This window comes from Panthera onca (assembly GCF_046562875.1).
Source record: "Panthera onca isolate mPanOnc1 chromosome E1 unlocalized genomic scaffold, mPanOnc1 haplotype 2 h2.Chr16_ul_9, whole genome shotgun sequence".
NCBI classification, from domain to species: domain Eukaryota; kingdom Metazoa; phylum Chordata; class Mammalia; order Carnivora; family Felidae; genus Panthera; species Panthera onca.
Genome location: NW_027675823.1, coordinates 571546 through 591027, shown reverse-complemented (window position 1 = coordinate 591027; position 19482 = coordinate 571546). Strand labels below are relative to the sequence as shown.

Below are 19482 nucleotides of genomic sequence, written 5' to 3'. Positions count from 1 at the left end.
ATTTAGCTTTCCGCCATAAAAGAAGGTATGCTAATTATTGGCAGAGATTTCAGATAATGACTTGGGAAACAACAAAGAGCACTGAAGTTTTATTGCTAAAAGTTCTGATAATCTATTATCTAACTGTAGGCATTTATACATAAACATTTTTATAAGATGTGTAAGACAGATTTTAAAAGTCCATGCAATCATGATGTGGAAAGAGCATTATATTGTAATTTAGTGGAAATAATTTGGTTCTTAGATTTCTAGTAGCATCTTACTCTTAGTTGTTATTCTATGACCTGTTTTGGCTTTTATTCCACCCATTCCATCCATTAAGATACCAACATCAAAGTTCCCATTAGTTGTTAAAAAAAAAAAAAAAAAAAAAAGACTTAGTTGGGATCCAGAAAATGATAGAGCTTTAGAATGAAAACATAAAGTACCCATACTGTAAAAAAACTTAAGGCAGAGTCCAGTATTTCCACTATTTTATTTGAGTCCATTTTTAATTTTTAATTTCAGGCTTTCTGGGGTTCAATTTGTATTTGCAAAATGGACTCGGAGTCTAGGAAAAACATTTTATGATGCCACACTAGTTCATAAACTCTACAGGACAGTTCATGCTCTCTGTGTTCATCTTTGTTCTGGCAGGGACAAGACTCATGCAGGTACCAAGAGTAAAAGAAGTAAAGGCCATAATTCTCATCTCATGTCTTTTACTAACATACTTTCTCCTCTTCTTTCTAATCACTGCGTCCATTTCAGTATGGCTGCTGACTAATTATTACTCTACCACTGCAGTAATTGCTATTAGTTCTTTATGACTCCAAACAATTATTATTTTTTCTTATTCTTTTCTGCTCTTTTCAGTTGATTCATCTTTCCATACTCATGGATTATTCATTTATCAATTCATACATAAAGGGAGACAGATATAAAGCCTCACTCCAAGGAACCACCAAACAGACCAAATAATGACAGTTCTTTGGCAATAAGGCTTTGAAAGAGCTCCAGTTCCCCTCTGCTCCCTCCAGTGGTTTCCAGGCTACTAGTTTTCACTGCAAATAGAAAATGTTATTTTTCAAGGCTATTATGGAGCTGTGAGACAGAGGATGGGAATAGGGCAAATTAAAATATCACAAAGCTCACTATTCTTACTGAGATTCAGTCTTTTTTCTCTTAAATCCTCCCCAGATTGCAGCAAACCTTTGGTTAATTTCCAGTTCTGAAAATGTTAATTTTGACAATTTTTGCCAGTTTGCTCATTGCTCTTATGGAGGAGAGAGTTTTTCGGTGGCTCCTATTCTGCCTTTTATCTGACATCGACAAGTGAGTTTCTGAAGCTAAAAATAACCTCTGGCAATTGTTGATAGTCCCACTTAATTATTTTTTCCAGATGTCCCAGGGAAACTTAAAAGCATAAAGAAAATAAGCAAATAAAAAACTAACTACAAGTTTTTCATTGGTACACAGTAGTACTTGAAAATTAAGGAATGATTTAATAAAAATATCTTTTGGGGAAAAAAAACCTCACCCTATCAGAAGGGTATAAAACCCATGGCAAAGACATAACTAAATAGTATATGAATCAAGTGAAAAAAAATATTTTTCCAGGTAAGAGGCAGTATTCAGTAAAATGTTTCTAGGTGATATTGCTTGACCTCAGTGGATTGTGCTCAGCTAAATATATTCTTTTTTGGTTTATTTAAAGTGGGGATTACTTTGTGATACATCACACTTCAATCCTTATATTTTATTTAATACATACAATACTGACCTTGAATCGTGAAGTCTGGTCCAAGGATATGATGATCCATACCTACATAGAAGTAGCAAAAATGTCATTCATATTGGCTGAAACCAAAGCCCTTGTTCCTGTGAAAACTACTAACCTGACTGAGGCCCCAGCAACATTCTCAGCCTCTACTAGAATACTAAGAAATGTGATACACTAGACATTACGTTCCTTGGGTCAAGGACTATGTCTGTATTTCGTGGTCACTGTATTTCTGGCACTGAGCAGAATACATGATACATAGTGCTCAGTAAATGTTTGTTAAATAAACGAATAAGTATCAACTTTAGATTAATATATTGAGAGAAAAAATAATTCTTATTTCAGCTACATAAGTCCTATAAAAAATGTCAGCTGCAAAACCCAAATTTTCATGAAGGCATAATGATATCTAAATCATTCACCATCAACTGGTACATCTGAAGCATCTGAAGCAACTGGTACATCATTAAGTTCCTCAGCTGTAAGTCTGATTGCCATGTTTTCAAGAATAGAGTCAAGGTCATGGTCATCATCTTGCAACCCAACAAAAGAGAAAGATATGAGGACATTAAAATAAAAATCAAAATATAATATAAATTCCTAATGTATGGTGGTATCAATTTCATCATAAAAAAAGAGGCTAAGGACATTTAAATTTTTAAAGAGAAATACTAATGGACTAAAATTATCTATTCATTTATACCCAAAATATCCTACACTGAAGATAAGCTTACATAACACAATACATCAGAATAAGGCTGAGACACCACTCAGGTTAATTTTAGCAGCAAAACTGCAAACATAATAGTTTTTTTTATATAAACATTTATACAAGGAGATTCAGTTTGGTCACTGTATTTCAAGATATACTATCTTAAATTTTTATAGCTGGGCCTAAATTTTATTATTTCCACATCAAAAATCTAGGTAAACCTAAATATTTAGAACACCTTTTAAAAACAAGACAAAATTATTTAATCAGTATGAACATATGTGTGTATTAAAACTAATCGTGGAAATATATATGAGAATGGCAGGGGGCAATATTTAATAAGAAAAAAAGCAAAACACAAGAGTCTCAATCTGACATCTTTATTTGAATCTCACTCACCTTTTACATCTGCACAATTCAGCAAACTAGTCTTATATATTCTTCTACTAGCTGTAGCTGCAAGAAACACATAATTTAGGTCATAGAGAAAACATCTAGACATGCTAAAACAATATCAAATATCCAAGTTCAGAAATATACAGCATAAAATAATTTGCTCCTAAAATTTACCTAGTATCTTCTAGAAATAATAAAACAAAAAATGTAAACGAAATTCTTAATATGGTAAATCAATTCTTTAGCACCTGAGACAATTATTAATATTTACCAGGCCAAAGAAAAAACACTTCCTTATGTTGTATTTTTTCTGAGTCCACATTTTACCCCCTCTACTAGTAAGTATAGTTCTACATCTCTCCTCGTCCTCCTCTCCAACCCAAGGCATCTCAATGGAAGGAAAAATAACTATCAATATTCCTTAGTCCAAATGGCAAGACTGATGATTGATGAGCCTCTTGATTTAGACATATTTTTAAATGGTAATTTATGTATTCCTAAATATTAAAAATAATTACCTTTAGAATTATGGGTATTTTTAACTCTAACTTCTAAGTGATCTAGAATAAACATGGAGATTTGGATTATAAAAAAATTTTAGGCTATAATTCTAATTCCCTCAAGATTCTACCTGATACTTGCAATGGCTGAACAACTCCCTGGATGACTATATTAACTCTCTTGAAGACTATTCTGATATTTGAAATGCCCACCATTAATTGGAAGTAATTTCTTTAGCTCCGAATGCTCTGGTGAGGACTCTATCCCCGTATTTTGCAAGACATTTTCCAGGTCACTGAGGTCAACTTCTCCTCCTGCAGAACAAAAGAAGTAGAGAAAGATGACATTTTAAAAAATAGCATAATTTCCAATTATTAAAGAGAAATAAAGCATAATGATACCTGCTAAAAAATAAGCAGTCAGTTACAGACACAAAATGAACAGTGTTTCTTTAACACTGGTAAAAGAGATGCTCCCATAATAATGGTTATAAAGTAATATTTCACAATTGAATAAGGTTCATATAATTTAAAAATTATTAGAGTAATAAAGATGATCGGTACAAATAACTTAACATAGGGTATGGAAATTAAGCTAGAAATCAATAGCAAAAGCTACTAGGAAACTCCCCTAACTTTGGAAACTAAAGAATGCCTCTCTAAATAAATCATGTGTCAAAAAAATAAACCATACTGGAAGTTAGAATATTTTGAATTGAGTAAAAATAATAATATTACATATTAAAACTTGTAGGATATGGTAAGGTCGTGCTGAGGGAAATTCACAGCCTTAAATGCATGTAATAGAAAAGATGAAAAGATCAATAACCCAAGGTTCTATCTTAAAAAGTTAGGAAAGAACAGCAAATTAAACCCCTCAAAAGGAGAAGAAAAGTTCTAAGGACAAAAGCAGAAACTACTGAAATGAAAAGCAAACTTTAAATAAAATCAATACAACCAAATGTTGGGTTTTGGAAAGACCAACAAAAGTGATACATACCTGCACTAAGACTGACAAAGGAAAAAAAGAGAGAAAGCACAAAGAATAAATATTTCTAATGACAAAAAGGACATTACTAAGAATAGCCAAGAAGAGTTTAAAGAAGTAAATAAAATTGGGAGGATTTATGCTTCAGATATCAAGACATATTAAATCTACATTAAAATAGTAGGTATACTGGTGCAAGGACCAGCAAATAGAACAAAGAACAAAAAGAATAAAAAGTCCAGATATAGCAACACATTTATTATCTTTCATTTATGAAAAAGCTAGCCTTACATTAAAGTAGGGAAAGGATCACCTTGTCAATAAATGGTGAATATCCATTTAGAAGAAAAAGGGACCCTTATCCCACATCATATAGAAAAATCAATTAAGTGGATTATAGATCTAAATGTGAAAGGAAAATAATAAAGCTCCCAGAAGTTAAATAGGAGACGTTTTCATGACCGCGGTGTATGGAAGGATTTCTTCAACAGGCTCCCAAACATTCTAACTATAAAAGAAAAAAGGTTGACTAATTCAACTACGTGTCAAAGAGAAACTTTTGTTCATCAGAAGATAAAATACAAGAGGAGACACCACACGGCACTGCCAATGCCCCTGCGGAGAAGCTGAGATCACCACCGAATTTGAAATATTTAAAGTGGATACAAAATTGTTTCAGTAATGCAGACAATTAAGTGCGTTGCTGTGGGTGACGGTGCTGTTGGTAAAACGTGTCTCCTGATATCCTACACAACAAACACATTTCTGAATATGTACCGACTCTTGGTGACAACTATGCAGTCACCATTATGATCGATAGGGGGCCATACACTCTTGGACTTTCTGATACTGCGGGGCAAGAGGACTATGACAGATTACAACTGCCAAGTTATTCTACAAACGTATTTCAACGTATTTACGAATACATTTCTACAAATGTATTCCAGTCTGTTATTCAGTGATCTCTGCCTCCTCACTCGAAAATGTGAAGGAAATGTGGGTGCCTGAGATAACTTACCACTGTCCCAAGACTTTCTTGCTTGTTGGGACCCAAATTGATCTTAAAGATGACTCCTCTACGATTGAGAAACCAAGAACAAAGAGACTGCTGAAATGATGTGAAAAGCTGGCCCATGACCTGAAGGTGGTCAAATATGTGGCGGGTTCTGCACTCACAGAAAGGCCTAAAGAATGTATGTGACCAGGCAATATTGGCTGGCCTGGAGCCTCCAGAACCAAAGGAGAGCTGCTGCTATGAACAACTCTCCAGAGTCCTTTCTGCACTGCTGGTGTCAGCATTGTACTAAAAGCAATGTTAAACTAAAGATGAAAAATTAAAATTCATTTCTGCAATAATGACAAGTGCCTTGCACCTACAAACATGCACTTGTGTGAGACAAGGCCCATAGGTATGATTCCCTTCCCCTTCTCAATATTAGTTAATTCAGTAATTGTGTATTGTCAGAAAGTGATTAGTACTAGGTTTTTATCTTGTTGTTTCAAAAATATTTTTTTTGTTGTTTAAAAGCAAGGCATGCTTGTGATGACTCTGTAATCGACGAATTTGGGTTGTTAAAGCTACTCCCAGGCTCCATCCACTCTCGAGTTGCAAATATTTATGTACCCAACATGAAAGCAGCCAAATACATAAAGCAACTATTAATAGATATGTAAAGGAAGAAATTGATAGCAATGAACTAACAGTAAAGGACTTTAACATCCCACTTATACCAAATATATAAAGCAACTATTATTCTGGAGAATAATCTGGGAAATCCAGGTTTTTTCTTTTACCTTTATTGGGGGGGGGGGAGGAGAGAGTATGTGGGGCATTTGTTTTTATTTAGTCATGTTTTTTAAATTCATTAGCCACTGGACAGCTCTTAGAGGGAAGAGGATGGACTGACTCCACATTCCATTTCCTAGATCAAGTTTAGAACACTTGTCCCCCACCTGGTACTCTTAGGAAGGAGTATAGTAAACGCCTCATTTAATAACATACTCATAGTTAAAAGTTGCCTTTTCTCTCCACCCATGAGTAGGTCCAGTACTTGATGAAATTCCTGAAAGTAGGGAGAACCTGTCTGGCCCCTCCTCTTTTCTAGGATGTACTCTATACGTGACTGTGACTTTCAGGGAAATTTGATTGCCATATGCTATTTTTTTGACATTACTTTCTAACTTCTTTCACTGATAAATGAAGAAAAGTGTTTTGGGGGGTATTTTGAAATACATCCAATGGATTGAGTGTGTAATTAAAAAACATTTTTCCCTATCAAAAAAAAAGAAGATAAAATATAAGTGAAAAGTTAAACTATACAGTAAGATATTTATAATTTATATAACCTGCAAGGGACTTGTATCTAGAGTACATTAAAAAAAACAAACAGGTAAAAGATAAATGAAAAATGCAATATGAATTTCTGGGAAAGATGGCAAAGTAGGAGGATCCTAAGCTCATTTGTCTCATGGATACCCCTCGATACACCCGTATCAGTGTAACCAACCCAGAAAACAACCTGAAGACGGTCAGAACAGACCCTCCACAGTTAATTGAAGAGAAGAGGCCACAATGAAAAGAATGGGAGGAATAATGGAGATGTGGTTAGAACCAGACCCCCAGGAAAACCAACCACAAATGTGAGGGATGCCACAAGCACGGAAAAGGGAGAGGAAGAGATCTCCTGCCAGGCACCCCAGACATGGGTGACCTGCACTGTAGAGACAAACCCCCGTAATATTTGTCTTTGAAAGACAGAGGGGCTTAACTTTTTTTTTTTTTTTTTTTTTTTAACTTTTACAATCACTGGAGCTTAACACCTAGAATTTTAAAAATCACTTGGCTTGGCTCTGGGAGAGCTGGAGGGCAAGAGGAAACAGTCTCCATCCTTAAAGAGACAGCATAACAAACAGCCCTGCAGGGATACAGCATAGAAGTGGCAGTTTGAAAAGTGGCTGGGATATTGAGAAAGGAGATTTATTTACTAATCTCAGAACTTCTCCTGGAAGGGCAGGGATTTTTAGGAGACTTCTCCAAGAATAAAAGACCTGGCAGGCACCATTTCTCTCCCCTACCCCCACCCTAATCCAGATACCCAGACAGCTGCAGGAACCAGCTGGAACACTTGCCATGTAGCTTGCTAACACCGCTTCACCCACTCCTGCATTCTCCTGCAGGCTGCCCCCTCCAACCATCCCCACTGGGCAGGAGTCCATCCAAAGCAGCACTAGATGCCTCTCATCTTGTAAGCAGCAGGCAGCTCCAACACTGTCCAGGACCACTCCCAAGTGACTCTTGCCCTGGGAGAGGGAATATAATCACACACATCAGTTTGACTATATTCCCAGCTCTGGGATGGGTACAGACCTCTGACTGCCAGCTCTACCCACCAACGATGATCTCACAGCGGGCAGCAGAAAGTGAGCACCCTGAAGTTTGGTACAACCACAGTTCTGGCAAATGGGGTGAGGCCAGGCATCTGGTCTGACCCAACTCAAGCCCAAGGTGGCCCCAGACTGGCCCTTTAACATCACAGGGACCAAACCTTGTCCACAACAGGCAAAGAAGGCCATTGCAGATGACAACTGATGGCAAACATGACTCAACAATCACAGCCCTAGGGCATGCAACACCCAGAGAAGACACCTGAAATGCTAGTTTTTGGTGAACAGGGGACATTACACAACAGGACACTACAGGGCCTCTTCTTCATAAGACCACTTTTTTCAAGATCAGGGACATAGCTGACTTTCCCAATACATAGAAACAGACACAGGGAGTTAGACAAAATGAAACTGCGGCTTATGTCCCAAATGAAAGAACAGGTCAAAAGCACAGCAAAAGAGCTAAATGAAACAGAGATAAGCAATATACCCAATAGAGAATTCAAAGTAATGGTCATGAACATACTTACTGGATGTGAGAAAAGAGTAGAGGATCATAGTGAGAAATTCAACAAAGATATTAGAAAATATAAAAAAAGAACCAGAGATGAAGAACTCATTAACTAAAATTAAAAACACACTAGAGTGAATAAATAGTGGACTAGAGGAAGCAAAAGAACAGATCATTACTGAAAGAACAGTAATGGAAAGCAACTAAGCTGAAAAGGAAAGAGTAAAAGAACAATATAAAATGAGAAGAGAGAACTCAGTGACACCATCAAATGTAATAACATTAGCATTATAGGGATCCCAGAAGGAGAAGAGAGAGAAAAGCAGCCAGAAAAATTTGTTAGAAGAAATAATAGCTGAAAAATTCCCTAATGTGGAGAAGGAGACAAATCAAGATTCAGAAGACTCTGAGTCCCCAACAAAATAAACCCAAGGAAGTCTACACCAAGACACATAATAATTAAAATGGCAAAAAATAGTGGTAAAGAGAGAACTTTAAAAGCAGCAAGAGAAAAAAGTTATATGCAAGGGAAACTCCTTAAGTCTATCCGCTGATTTTTCAGAAGAAACTCTGCAGTCCAGAAGGGAGTGGTATGATATATTCAAAGTGCTGAAAGAAAAAAACCTGCAACCAAGAATACTCTATCCAGCAAGGCTATCGTTCAGAATAGAAGGAGAGATAGACAAACAAAAGTAAAAGGCATTCCTCACCATTAAACCAGTCTTACAAGAAATGTTAAGAGGAATTCTTTGGAAAGGAAAGGCCATAATCAGGAGCAAGCAAATTAGGAAAGGAAAAAAATTCACGGGGGCATACAAACATAACCAAAGTGGTAGATCAATCACTTATAAAACCAGTATGGAAGCTAAAGCATAAAAGCAGTAAAATCAATTATAGCTATAGAAATCAGTCAAGGAATTCACAAAATAAAAGGAAGTAAAATATGAAATCATACATATAAAATGTGTGTGTGTGTGGGGGGGTGAAATTTAGTGCTTTTAAAATGGGTTCAAACTTAAGCAACCAGTACCTAATATAGGCTGCTATACGCATAGGATATTATATATAAACCTGATGGCAACCACAAATAAAAAAACGTGTAATAGATATGCAAAAAACAAAAGAAAAAGATATTGAAGCATATCACTAAAGGCCATCAAACCACAACGGAAGAAAGCAAGAGAAGAAAGGAACAAAGAACTACAAAAGCCACCAAAAGCTACTAGAACCGATAAATGAAATCAGCCAAGTTACAGGGTACAAAATCAATATACAGAAATCTGTTGCATTTCTACACGTTAATAATGAAGTAGCAGAAAGAGAAATTAAGAAAACAATCCCATTTTCAATTGCACTAAAAATAATAAAATATTTAGGAGTAAATTCAACCACAGAGGTGAAAGACCCACTCATTGAAAACTATAAAATATTGATGAAAACATTTGAAGATGACATAAACAAATGGAAAGATATTCCATGCTCATGAAGTAGAAGAACAAATATTGTTAAAATGTCCATAGTATGCAAAGCAATCTACAGATTTAATGAATTCTCTATCAAAATACCAGTAACAACTATAACAAAGAGTCCTAAAATTTATACGGAACCTCAGAAACCCCAAACAGCCAAAACAATCTTGAAAAAGAAGAACAAAGCAGGTGGTATCACAATTCCAGATTTCAAGTTATACTACAAAGCGGTACAAATCAAAACAATATAGTACTGGTATAAAAGTAGACATATAGATCAATAGAAAAGGGTAGAAAGCATGTAAAGCATATTTAGGCATATAATCCACAATTATATGGTCAATTAATCTTTGACAAAAGATTATACAATGGGAAAAAAAGACAATCTCTTCAACAAATGGTGCCGGGAAAACTGGACAGCTACATATAACAGAATGAAACTGGACCACTTTACACCCCACACCAAGGTATACTAAAACGGATTAAAGACCTAAATAGGAGACTTAATACTATAAAAATCTAGAAAAGAGCACAGGCAGTAATTTCTCTGACATCGGCTGTAGCAACATTTTTTCTAGATATGTCTCCTGAGGCAAGGGGAATAAAAGCAAAAATAAACTATTGGGATGCCATCAAAATAAAAACTTCTGCATAGCAAAGGAAATAATCAACAAAATTAGAAGACAACCTATTGAATGGGAGAAGGTATTTGCAAATGATGTATCTGATAAAGAGTTAGTATCAAAATGTATAAAGAACTTACACCAAGTCAACATCAACAAAACCCCAAATAAACCAATTAAAAAATGGGCAGAAGACACAAGCAGACATTTCTCCAAAGAAGACATACAGATGACCAACAGACATGTGAAAACAAGCTCAATATCACCTATCATCAGGGATACACAAATCAAAACTACAATGAGATATCACCTCACACCGGTCAGGATAGCTAAAATCAAAAACACAAGAAACAACAAGTGTTGGTGAGGATGTGGAAAAAAAGGAACTCTCGTGCACTGTTGGTGGGAATGCAAAGTGGTGCAGCCACTGTGGAAGACATTATGGAGAGTCCTCAAAAAAACTAAAAATAGACTATCCTATGATCCAGTAATCACATTACTGGGTATTTATCCAAAGAATACAAAAACACTAATTCAGAAGGATATGTGCACCTCTATGTTTATTGCAGCATTATTTACAATAACCATACTATAGAAGCAGCCCAAGTGTCCATCAGCTGATGAATGGATAAAGAAGATGTAGTGTGTGTGTGTGTGTGTGTGTGTGTGTGTGTGTGTGTGTATGTATGTGTGTGTGTGTGTGTGTGTGTGTATATATATGTACACATACACACACACATACATATATATATATACACATACATACACATACATATGTGTATATATATATATATATATAATGGATATATGGTATATATATATACATATACATATATATATAATGGACTATATATATAATGGAATATATATATAATGGAATATATATGTAATGGAATATATATAATGGAATATATATATAATGGAATATATATGTAATGGAATATTATTCAGCCATAAAAAGAATGAAATCTTGCCATTTGCAACAACATGGATGGAGCTAGAGACTATAATGCTAAGTGAAATAAGTCAATCAGAGAAAGCCAAATATCAAAGGATTTCACTCATATGTGGAATTTAAGAAAAAAACAAACAAAGAGAAAAAAAAAGAGTGAGAGAAACTAAGGAACAGACTCTGAAGTACAGAGAACACACCGATGGTTACCAGGAGGCAGATGGGTGGGTGGGTTGGGGGATGAGTGAAGTAGGTAATGAGGATTGAAGAGTACACTTAGCTGATGAGGACTGAGTAATGTATAGAGCTGTTGAATAATGTATAGCTGTCACTAGAATGTACACCTGAAACTAATATAACACCTTATGATAAATATACTTGAATTTAAAAAACAAATAAAAAATGTTTTAAAAATTCAGTATGTAGAACACAGACATCCAAGCAAATAGGCAACAGACATGAAAGGAGCTTTATCGTAGAGGTATCCAAATAACCAGTAAACATGGATGCTCAACATCATTAATCATTAGGGAAATCCAAAAATAACAGTGGTATACCACAGCATGCTCACCAGAATGGCTACAACGGAGAAGAGAGATAATACCAAGTATTAGCAAGGATGTAAAGCAATGGTTGATGTGTCAAATGGTACAACTGCTTTAGAAAATGGATTGACAACATCTAATCAAGTACACACAATCCCATCTAACAACAAAGAAATTTCATTTCTAGGTGGATGGCCTAGAATTGTGCACATATGTTCACCAAAAGGCATATACAAGAATATTCATAGCAATATGTTCTTCATAACTGCTCCAAACTAGAAATGTCCTGTGACGGTAGACTGGATACATATCTTGTGGTATACTGATGCAGTGGAATATCGCACGGCAATTCAGGTACAACGAGCTAGTCAGAAATCATTTTACCTACTACCGCACATTCTCTAAAGATCTCCTTGACTGTAATTTGGTAGACTGTACAATATGCAGCAATGAAAACTAACAAACTGCCGCTACATGCAACAATGTGGACAAATCTCAGAGAATAAGATGTAATACAATGTTACGTGAAAGAAGTCAGACATCATGGAACACAGATCAGATGACTGCATTTATACAAATTCCAAAAGCGGGTGAAACTAATCTGTGGTCCTAGAATACAGGATGCAGTTACCTCCAGAGAGTCCAGAGGACATGACTGTGAAGTGGTACAGTGGATCTTCTGTATTACTGATAATGTATTTCTTCATCCAGGTGATAGATAAATATGTATGTCCACTTTGTAATAATTCTTAAGCTGGACACACTATACAATGTAGTAATTACGTGTTTCATACTTCAGTAAAATATTTATCACAGGAAAAAATATAATTTAGTGTAGACTTGGGATCTCATATTTATAGTAATTTCTCACTGACCTGTAATAACTTGTACTGAATCTATCAATGTTTTTAGATCAGTCTTCCCTTCAGCTAAAAAATAAGACATAATGGAGATACAAAGCAGGTTCTTTAAAAAATTATAAAATAAGAAACCAGAAATAAGCTGAATTTCATTATTCCACATCACCATTTGGGCTCACTTGAATTGCTTAATTCTTAGTTTTATGACATTGATTCTATGTTACTTTTTAAAATTTTTTTAATGTCTTAATTTATTTTTCTTTGAGACAGAGAGAGACAGAGTGTGAGCAGGGGAGGGGTAGAGAGAGAGAGGGAGACACAGAATCCGAAGCAGGCTCCAGGTTCTGAGCTGTCAGCACAGAGCCTGACGCAGGGCTTGAACTCACGGACTGTGAGATCATGACCTGAGCTGAAGTCGGACGCTTAACCGACTGAGCCACCCAGGTGCCCCAAGACATTGATTCTATTTTAGTAAGCTGGCCTTTGACCCTTGAACCATAAAGTCTGGCCCATGGAAAAATATGCTTTTACTCAGCTATTTTAGTCCTTATAAACAGGATAGAAAATACCATCCATGCAAGTTAATTCTCTAAAGGCCCTCGATTCTGGTAATGCTATGACTCTTAAGTATGAGTCTCTAGTGAAGAAAAGTCTATTTTCATCTCTGGTTTACTGCTAATATACTCTGATTCTCCCTGTTGCTCAGAATTGCTGCAAATGATTACAATGTACAATGTATTAGAAGTAAGTATTAGTGGCCCGACCAAAGGCAGTTTTTGTTTTCCTTAGGAATCATTCACTTTTTCGCTCATTTACTCTATCATCTCTCACTCAACATTTATAGGGTGCTTACTTATAGGCCAGACACTCTGCTAGGTACTAGATACAGAATACCCTTTTCTATTCTAAGGTCACATTAAAGTGACAAGACAGGCAAAGAAGCATACATTTACACAATGTGGCAATTATAATGAAAAATGTATGCAGTTATTGTGGAAACACAGAGAAGAGACATCTAATGGAGCCTGGGTATTTAAAGAACTTACTAGAAAAAGTGCCCTCAACTCTAATAAGCAATGGTGAGGAGTAGGTCAAACAAAGGGGAAGGGGAAACTCTCTGAATAGCGGGGAAAGTATAAGCAAAACAAAGATGCGACAAAAAGCATGATATATGTATGCTTGGAATAAAAGTTCAATGTTAGTGAGGGTAAAATACTAGATTGGACAGATAAGGCCAACCCAGATAATGAAAGAACTTGTTTGCCATAAAAAGGACTTGAGACATTCCCAAGTACCAAACTGAAAGCCATTAAAGGATTTTAAATTGGTGCAGAATGTCATCAGATTTGCATCTTATATGGATCACTCTAATGTCTAATATTTTGTGGAAGCCCTTGTAGTAGCTGAAGTCAGGAATGAAAGGACCTAAAATAGGGCAGTGGTAGCAGGGAGTGAGAGAAACTGATGGATTTACATATGGGATTTTTTCCAATGGTTTATTATGAAAATTTGTCAACATATAGCAAAGTTGAAGGAACTGTGCAATAAACACCCATATGCCCACCATCTGATTCTACTATTTAACATTTTACTATACTTGGCTTGTCACATATCCATCCATCTACCCATCTGTGTGCAGCAATTTTTAAATTTAGGTTTATATAAAGGTAAAACTTACAAAATTAGGTGGCAGATAATCCAGATCGTGGTTGACAGGAATTGGGGGAATCAAAAATGAATTCCATATATCTAGCTTAGGTGAATAGATGGATAGGGAGAGCACAAATGAGATTGAGAATACAGGACTAGGAGACTGGACAGGAAAATACTGAATTCAGTTCTAAATTCTAAATTCAGTTCAGTTGAGAAAAAGAAGCGTCCCACGGAATATCCAAGTAGAAATGTGTAGCAGGCATTTGGATACACCAGTTTGAAGCTGTATAGAAACACAGATTTACAGTCATAAGCATGTAGATGATAGGTTGAACAAAAGACAGTGATGAGATTACCCAGGTAGAGTATGCAAAATGAAAATCAAAAAATGAGAAGATCCAGGTTAGGAGGAAAAAAACACAGAAGCCAAAGGAGAATAATTTCAAGAAGGTGAGAATTATCACTGATACAAAAGACAGTAGAAAGCTCCAATAAAAAGTCAATAATGTCTAATGCAACTAGCAAATGGCAGGTTACTGGTGCCCAGAGAGAACTTTCAGTAGTATTATGGGGCTGTGTCAGAAGAGAGGAATGATGGGGAATGTGAGAAGGGTACACAGTGGGCTTGCATTTATTTCCTTTTCCGTCGTTTAACTGTGCTTCCTCAACATTCCCAGATGTGAAAGATGGTCTTGGAATCAGTCTAGTCAAGTGCTTTGTATTCTATATACATTCAGAAAATGGAAGACAGGATTAGTTCTTGTTCTAGAACTACATTTTTCCCTAAGATTTTACATCACAAAATTAATCTGGTTTCAGAATAACTCTTACATAGACCCTCGAGACCAAATTTTCCTGAAAGACTTTTTATATCTAAAATGAGTCACCATAAAGTGGAAGTTTTCTTTTCATCTCTCCAGAATCTTCTTTGGTGAGTTCAAAGCCCATGTTCCCTAGTATCTTGTCCAGGTCTCTGACAGCTACTGTCTCTCCTTAGGGAAAGAGAAAAAAATATGAAAATGCCTACTAATGCTGAAATGTTCCATATATTTTACCCATTCATTATAGACTTGGCAGAAATATGCAAGATCCATGGAACATGTTTCAGTTTAAGGCAGAGCTTCAATATGGTTAGAATTAAGCTCACTTCTCTTAAACCTTTTTGGAAAAATAACCATATACCCCATAAACTTCTAAAGGAACGGAATTACTTTCCAGTGTATAATTTTTATGATAGAAACAGGCAGGGGGCGCCTGGGTGGCTCCGTCAGTTGTGTCCGACTTCAGCTCAGGTCATGATCCCACAGTTCCTGGGTTCAAGCCCCACATCTAGTTCTGTGCTGACGGCTCAGAGCCTGGAGCCTGCTTCAGATTCTGTCTGTCTGTATGTCTCTCTCTCTCTCTCTCTCTCTCTCTCTCTCTCTGTCCCTCCCCCACTCATGCTCTGTCTCTGTCTCTCAAAAGAAACTAAATGTTAAAAATTTTTAAGAAAAATAAATAGGCAGTTCCAGTGAAATGAGAAAATCACCATGGTTGGAGTAAGAACACAAGGGTTGAATATTGTTCTCTACTATATATTATCTACTGGAACTTAGGTAAATAACCTAACTTTGAGTCCTAGTTTTCTGTTGTATGAAACAAAGATGAGACTATCTCTCAGAGCTTCTGTGAAGATAAAATAACACTTATGAAAAGATCTAGAACTCTGTCAGGTATGTAGCAGACGTTTGATACGTTTTGTTTTAATTTTTTTTTTTTTACATATATTTATTTTTTAGAGACAGAGCGAGACAGAGCAAAGTGGGGGAGGGGCAGAGAGCGAAGGAGACACAGAATCTGAAGCAGGCAAGCATTCAGCACAGAGCCCAACGTGGGGCTCGAACCCACGAACAGGGAGATCATGACCTGAGCTGAAGTCGGTCACCTAACCAACTGAGCCACCCAGGCGCCCCACGTGATACATTTTAATAACTACATCTAAGCCAAAGTAGCATTGGCTTCCTTTTTTTTTTTTTTTTTTTTTTTTTTAGCTCTAACTAGATCATTGCCTGTGCTAACCAAAATCACAGAATAATTACATTCTTATTCTGCGTTTCACAATTAACCTGCAATAATAAATTCTGTCTCTTGGAAAATTTGTTAAAATTCATATCAATAAGATCAATATAAAAGCCCCAAAGAAAACAACCTACCAAGATAAAATAATTTCAATTATATTGAATCCATATGTTGGAGAGTATCAGGATTCTTTATCACATGATTAGGAAATAAGACAATAAGTGATACATTGCGAGTGGTTTGTTGATTCATCATCAGTCTCACCTTGGAAAGGTAAGATTTCATAATGATACAGCTTCTTGTTAGCTAAAGACAAGGCAAAATTCAAATCACAGAGAAAGAGAAATGGAATTCATGAAACTGCTTAAGTTTCATAAAGAAGCACTTTTCTGATTTGGCTTATACATCTCGAATACCTATCTCCATAATAATATAAAAGCTAGGTCAAAATCTTTTCCCCTTGAAGCAGCTGTGAGTGACATCCTGCCATGTTGAAACATGTGGTACAGGTATGACATCGTAAATTGTACTCATGTATTTTTCTTTTTCATATTCCTTTTCTTCCATAAAACTTTTCTATTCAGCCATAGAATTTATATAACTCAGAGGAAAGAGGGTTTTTTTTTTTTTAATTTTCAAAAGCTACTTTTTATAAAGCAAACCTGAAAATCTAACATTTCATTTTACTGTGAACCAGAGGGTTGAAAGGGAAAAAAAAAATGACACAAGGAAGCTCCCTTTCCTCCTTCTTCCCATAGCCTGTTTGGTAAGAAGAGGAGGGGAAAAGTCCGTTAACTACCTGAAGGGAGTGGGTGAGGGGAGGAGAAACAGGTGATGGAGGAGAAACAGTTTCACATCTGAAACTGGTATCACACTGTATGTTAACTAACTGGAATTTAAACAAAAACTTAAAAAATAGAGTTAACCTAGTTTCTTCCGGTTTAAAATAAAAAGTTCCTTTTTGGTTGACCTAGTTTATTTTGGGAAATTCTCAGTTTTTCAAACCTTTCCGCACTTCCGCTCTGAGAGGCCTCCTCGTAGTATCAGGGAAAGCTTGGGGGTCCTGCTGCCCGTGAAGGAGGGCGGCCAGACCTTGGGTTGCCCTCTGGATTCTCGATAGCCTCTTCAACAAAATCCACATTTCATGAGTCCTGACATCTCCTGCTGAAGCTGATGGCCTGAGAAACTTGTGGTCTGTGTCGTTGTGGTCTGTGTCATTGTTGTTTTGTTTTTTAGCAAAGTCAAGGTTCTTTGGTCCTTCCTTCACTAACTTGGTTGGCTAAGCCCTAGCATTCACTGGTGATGAGGTCCTCTGTGTCTCAGTCAAGTATTCTGTTAGTCCCCAGACCATACTGTCTACTCCATAGCCTCTGGAGGGATCACCTCTCCCTTTGACTTGGTGTCCCATGGCAGACCCACTGACCCCCATCTCTGAGAAACCTTCTACATTGCTTACTGGGAGTACGTGGGAAAACTGGATATCCTTCATACCACACAAAGCCAAAGGGGGCAAAGCGGTGGCCTGTTTCCAGCCCTCCCTCTGCCTAAGAACACCATACCGCAATATCTATTCTGGTGAAAATGGCATCCTGTCTGGACACTCAGTGAGGTGGTGACATCCCAGAGTTCCAAATAGGAAGCACGACAAAAGGTCTCCTTGGTTTTTTCTATACCCTCACTCCCATCCCATCAACACATCTAGAGTTTTTCTTCTATCTTACCTCCTATCAGGGTTTGATTAGAAAGAAGGGTTGAGGGTAGAGATGATGGGGGTGTGCAGCAGGCAGCAAGAACACTTGAACCTTCTTTTGAGAGAGAGAGAGAGAGAGAGAGAGAGAGAGAGAGAGAGATCTTTATCTCTATTTCTCCCCCCAGTTGCACTTTCTTAAACCATAGATTCATAAATACAGAGAACAAACTGTTGGTTGTCAGAGGAAAGGGGAGTGGGGGGGATACATGAAATAGGTGAACAGAGTCACAAAGATGAAAAGTACAGCATAGGGAATATAGTCAGTAATATCATAATAACGTTGCATGATGACAGATGGTAACGACATTTACCATGGTGAGCAGTTAGTTAAGTAGATAATTATTGAACCACTACATTGCACACCTGAAACTAGTATAACGTTGTATGTCAACTATACTTCAATACTTTAAAAAATATTGCTGAGAATACTCTTGCAAAAATATGTTTTAAAAGCATTACTATCTCAGGTGCGCCTGGGTGGCTCAGTTGGTTAAGTGTCTGACTTCAGCTAAGGTCATGATCTCATGGTTCGTGGGTGTGAGCCCTGCATCTGGCTCTGTGCTAACAGCTCAGAGCTTGGAGCCTGCTTCTGATTCTGTGTCTCCCCATCTCTCTGCCCCTCCCCCCCTCGCAAATCAATAAAACATTAAAAAAAGTTTAAAGCATCGCTCTCTCAGTTTTATATCAACTTCTTACCTGTAACAGCTTCAGCTTTATTCATTAGTTTATTAGGTTCAAGTCTTCCATCAGCTGTAAAATGAGGTACAAATTACAGAGATCATAATGAGGTTCAAACACATGAAATTCTTAACTGTGAAACAGCATAAGAAATCAACAATTTCCCATGATTTTTACTACAACTGTATTTCTCTCCCCCCCACCCCCGCCCATGCCTTCATATTCTTTTCTGTGCTCCACCCCACCAGGTACATAACCCCACACACCAGTATTTCCATTCAGAATGCTTTTATTACCTGCCCTGGTCTATAAAGTCCATGTTAGGACTACTTCACCTCTATTCCCACTTCTCTGCAAACTAGGGGGTCTAGGACATGAGCAGTCATCTTCCCTGTAAAATTCTATTTTTACAGACTGATTCATTTAGTCCTGTTTCCTTCACGTCCAGTTCCCTGTCGATATCAGTTAGGCCCTTCCTCTTTCATGCTCCCCTTGCCTGTGGAGCCCTGTCTGGTCCTAGCTGTGGTTCCCATTGCTCGCTCATCACCCTCCTTGGCCAATCTTATGACTGTCCCAGGTATGATCATATCACCAAAAGGGGGGAGGCAAGATAAGGGCTTTTTATCACATTTTGATTTTTT

The 19482-nt window shown here is 36.8% G+C and overlaps 1 pseudogene; it reads left to right on the top strand.

The window, feature by feature from the left end:
• The first annotated feature begins 5039 nt into the window (after positions 1-5039).
• LOC145715202 (cell division control protein 42 homolog pseudogene) lies at positions 5040-5665 on the top strand (annotated as a pseudogene).
• The last annotated feature ends 13817 nt before the right edge of the window (positions 5666-19482 follow it).